The 4781-nt window shown below is 41.2% G+C and overlaps 1 long non-coding RNA gene across 1 annotated transcript; it reads left to right on the top strand.

The window, feature by feature from the left end:
- Nucleotides 1–3204: 3204 nt before the first annotated feature.
- Nucleotides 3205–3597, top strand: LOC145428661 (uncharacterized). The gene is made up of 2 exons (XR_013908980.1): nucleotides 3205–3341; nucleotides 3420–3597. It is a non-coding gene; the product is annotated as an uncharacterized LOC145428661 (long non-coding RNA).
- The last annotated feature ends 1184 nt before the right edge of the window (nucleotides 3598–4781 follow it).

Below are 4781 nucleotides of genomic sequence, written 5' to 3'. Positions count from 1 at the left end.
CTCACACTGCTCACGCGCAAACACATAAACGTCGGTGAAAAAGATGGAGCAGCACGGCTGTGCAGCGTGTGATCTGGACACAAGCGATGGAGGCACAACTTGTAGAACTTTGGAAAGCTCATCCGAGCCTTTTCGATGTGGCATCACAAAATTATCACGACCATAACAACCGTGAAAATAGTTGGATTTACACTGTTGCTCAATCACAGCTGCCTTATTAATGTTTTTCATTAGCAATTTAGCAAAGTTGATGGTGGCGGTGTGCGTGTCTGTGTGAGTGAAAGACAGACAGAGAGAGAGAGCGACAGATTTTCTGTTATAACCTTCATTTTATGGAGGCACAGTGTGCCGTCCGAGACTTGCACCGCAGTGTCGGCGTTTGTTTCCCTGTTGGCCGGTATTTTCACCGTAAGCGACCTTTTCTCGACCAATGAGATAAGCGATAATCTGACTTGTCATACTCGAATTGTCATAAGTGTGCTGTCAGCGCATTGGTCACAAAGCAGGAGAGGGGCTGGGAATTGTGTTTTCAAACAAAGTGTTAATTCCATTAAAAGTTATAGACTACTTTTGATTCTCACTGTATTACGGGATAAAGTGCGTCCCTTATTAGCTCAATACGGGACGTGAACTTTTGTTTCAAAATACGGGACGATTCCGTTTTTTAAGGGACGGTTGGCAACCCTAGTTACTCCCCAACACTGCACTTAAGGTATAGAGAACAATGTTATCGTTAGCCCAATGTGCAGCCATTATCTGGGTCATCCTGCTGTTAAACAAGTTGCATCATTAATATACCAGCGTCCTGAAGTTATTTAACAGTTTTACTACAATGCAATTTTCTCATTTTAGCTTGTTAATAGACAACATTTAATCTGGAGAAATGTCAAGCTTAGATCCTAAAACCTGAAATCATTTCTTTGTCTCATGTAATGCCGTAAAAACCAGCATCTGGTTTATAGCTGAGGAGGGTGATTTCAAGTGACCTCTGTCGACGGCTACTGGTTGATTACGATGAAATTTGTAAACAGATAGTTATGATTAATAATTAGTACCATTGTCACCATCATTAGGTGAAATTTCAACATTGTGTTAAATATTATGTTGTACAATAGCGTGGCAAATTTGTTTTAGTTCATAGGTCACATAACACTTGCCTTAGCAACCCTGTGTGTTTATACAAGGACATAATCAGTAATACTTCATACAGCAATTGATTAAAAAAAATGTGTTTGTCTCCAAAATCTGTTCTCAGTCCCTTATGCATGCTAATATCAGGGTTATGGTTTTAATGGATGAGTCTAATATATTCATGTAATTCTTATGCATCAGTTTCAATTAGTTTTTTCTAGCCGTGGCCCTGTCTGATGTCTTAGAGAGAGAATATCCTCGATATGATCTTCCCACACACCTGCTGTTCAAACCTTCTGTTTGCAAGGGGTATCCACTCGGAGGAAAGTTCGGTTAATAGGAAAAGGCACTAAATTGGCTTGATTCAGACAGATGAAAAACTGAAGGGCTGCACCAAGGCTAAATATAAGATCAATCAAGATCATTGTTAGAGGTATCATGGTGAAGTGCAAGAATAAAAATACTGTGATGAAAGTGTCCATGATATGCCCACTTCAAGTACAGTGTACTTATTATTATCATGCTAACACATAACACTGAGGTGGTAACTGTTTTAAAAATTTTGAGTGATCTGGAGACTGTTTCATAATAGAAAGCCTCATAAATAAAATCTCTTGGGCCACTTCTGCTCCCCAACATGGATCTCACAATCTCAACAGTAAAATAAAGGATTTTACTTTCAAACCTGCATTTTTATCCAGGCCAGACTTTCTGCAGTAAGGCCATATCTAGATTTCCCTTTAGACAAATATATAAATCACTTCAGCATGAACAATAGCTCATTCATTCAAACCTGATTCATTCATAAGTGATATAGGGCTTTTTTTTAGACTTCATATTTTATCCTGGTTTAAACTGTGTTAGTAATTTAATTTATTTGACCCATTTAAAGCTGTATGTTATTGTTTTCTGTCTCTTGGTAAGTAGGACAAACTGTCGAATTCCTCGCAGACTGATGGGTTTCTCTAAAAACAAACGTGTGTGTGTAAAATCCTGAAAACGTCAGAGAATATCTCGGATTCTCCAGGAGCTGACTCAGATCATCTCCTGATGGAAGAACGTCTTATTTTGTTTCCGACTCTCAGTGAAAATGAAATTTGCTCGTGTCGTATGCTAAGTGCTTTTTCTGTCAGTGTGACGTCTGAGTGAAGCAGGAGAAACTGAGAGAGTTGAGATCAAAATGCCCGAAATAAGAGGGCCTTATTATCCTATTGTTAAAAACTTATTTTTTCTTTCATTGCAGAGATTAATCCTTCAGCAGGAGCAAAGGCACATGCCCTGTGTTAAGTATTTGGTTTCTCTTTATGATTGTTTTCATTCCTCACATGACTTTTCTCAATGCAACTGCATAGCCTGTGATTTGATTTTGAAGATCTCAGAAATTAACAGAAAAAATGTTCTGCTCATGACATAAAAAATTAATTCAAATTACACAACTGGGATCATGTGTGTGTCCGTGCAGGGGTGAAAGATGTAGGCTGAGCTTGATAAAATGGATGGATCAGAGTGTGATGTGTCATGTGGACAGTCACGATAATCAGAGGGATGGTGCTGTGGAGGAGGTCAGGCTGCTATCACTGGGTATTTTATAATTGTACTGCCATTATTGTGTATGAATTATGTCAGTTATGTTTTGTGTAAACACTATGTCAAAGCAATTAGGTGGCAGTTTACTGCTTTTATAAACATATACCATGTGACTACAGTCATGCTAAGAAAGAATATTCCCTCTTTATCAACTCCGTATCTGCTTACCTGGATGATTGAGCGTGCATCAAGACATCTCCATTTTGTTTTTATCTGTCCAAAGGACATTGGTCCAGAATACTTGTGATTCTTCCAGATGCAGCTTTGCAAACTTAAGCTGTGCCACTAATATGTTTTCATTTGAAATCTTTTTCTCTCCATTTCGGCCCTCCGTCCACACTTAGGGCAAGGAAAAGCTGTCACGGACCCGGTTCCGGGGACTCGGGGTTCGTGAACAGTGTGGACCTTTATTGTTATTAGTGTATTGGATGTATGTTTGCTGCACTGTGTTCTTGTGTTCAATGCTGGTGTGTGTATGTGTGTGAGGCTGGAGGATGAAGGACAGCCACCTGCTGGTCACGCCTAGCTTACCACACACCTGCTTCTGATCAGGATCGTCGGGGGAGCTACTTAACAGAGTGATGGAGCTTCCTCCGGCGCAGGATCGTTGAGTTAGACTCCATGTCAGTGTTTCTAGTGTTGTTAAAGTGTATGCCTGCCGGAGTTGGTGCCATAACGGCTGTGTCTGTGTTTTTCCCCAGGAGGACAGTGGAACACAGGACTGCAAGACACACGGGGTGTGTGAAGGCACAGGGGCAGAGAGCACGGGATACCAGCACTTGGGAGAAGACACGTCACGGGAGTCGAGGGAGCACTTTTGGAGATTTAATGTGTGGTGTACAATTACCTCACTGTAAATAAACCCACTGTTCATTCCATCAAGTCTGCGTTTTGGGTCCTTTCTCCTACATCCCCCACGGTCTGCCCTCCAGACCGTGACAAAAGCTTAGTTTCCCTTGCCCTTTTTGGGCACAATCAAGGTTCAAGGTTCAAGGTTCTTTATTTGTCACATGCATAGTTATACAAGTATAACACACAGTGAAATGTAGCCTGACACGCTCCTCGACATGTGCAAAAAAAAAAAGTGTATGAATGTAGTTAGGAAGCACTCAGTTTAGAGCAAGTGTGTGAATTTGGCATGTTGTATAGAGCATTTTGAGTAATCTGGGAGAGTGAAAAAAAAAAAAAAGTCCAATCACTCTCTGAACAGAGTTTCGTCATGTTACTTTTGCACTAATATGCTTCGGCACATGTTGTTATTACATGGCTTGATCAAGGCACACATTAGGCTGACATCTAGGGCCAGAGCTGAAACTGTTTTGGGCCAGCAAAGGACCACCAGTGTGTCTGCAACTGGCCTTGTGCTGGCCCATGTGTGGGCCACCTCTGGCAAATCAGATCTGGGCCACCATCACTCTTTGCGGTATGTGGGCCATGTGTAATCACATTGTGTGGGCCAGATCCGGGCCATACCAATGTTGCTATGTGGGTATTGGTAGCTGGCTTAAATGTTTTCTATTTGTTAATAATCATTCTCAATGTAGAATGATGAGCTTTTGATTGTTTTTAAATGCCCTAATAACCCTTCCCAGATTGATGTGTTTCTAAGATTATTGCTCATTTCCTGATTGGCATTGTGTTAGCATACACCTGAATGTTCTAAACCAGCAAACTGTCCAGCAAATGTCTGCTCCCACGGATCAAGTGCATTTGATTAAAGGCATCTCTTGCTACTCACCTGTTATTCCCTAATTCCTGTACGCACTACTTTAGCATCTTGATTTAGGTTTTTGATCAATTCTGTATCACTTGCATGAAGCTTTTTCATTTTTGACTGCACCCCCCCCCCCCCCCCCCCAAGAAAAACCCCACCTCTCGTGCTCACTAAAATTAAACCCCCTGCACTCCTCATGCTTGCAGATGCCTGCAGCTTCTTACTAAACTCACATAGAAAATTGTAGCTGCAGATGACTTGTGACCATCAGTTCCAAGTCACAAGTTTGGATGCCAGCTTGTGTGTGACTTCACTAACGTAAAAAGCACAAGATTTTTAGTTTGTATTT

The sequence above is a fragment of the Astatotilapia calliptera genome, chromosome 5 (assembly GCF_964374335.1).
Source record: "Astatotilapia calliptera chromosome 5, fAstCal68.1, whole genome shotgun sequence".
NCBI classification, from domain to species: Eukaryota; Metazoa; Chordata; class Actinopteri; order Cichliformes; family Cichlidae; genus Astatotilapia; species Astatotilapia calliptera.
This window is presented reverse-complemented; position numbering and strand designations above follow the sequence as displayed.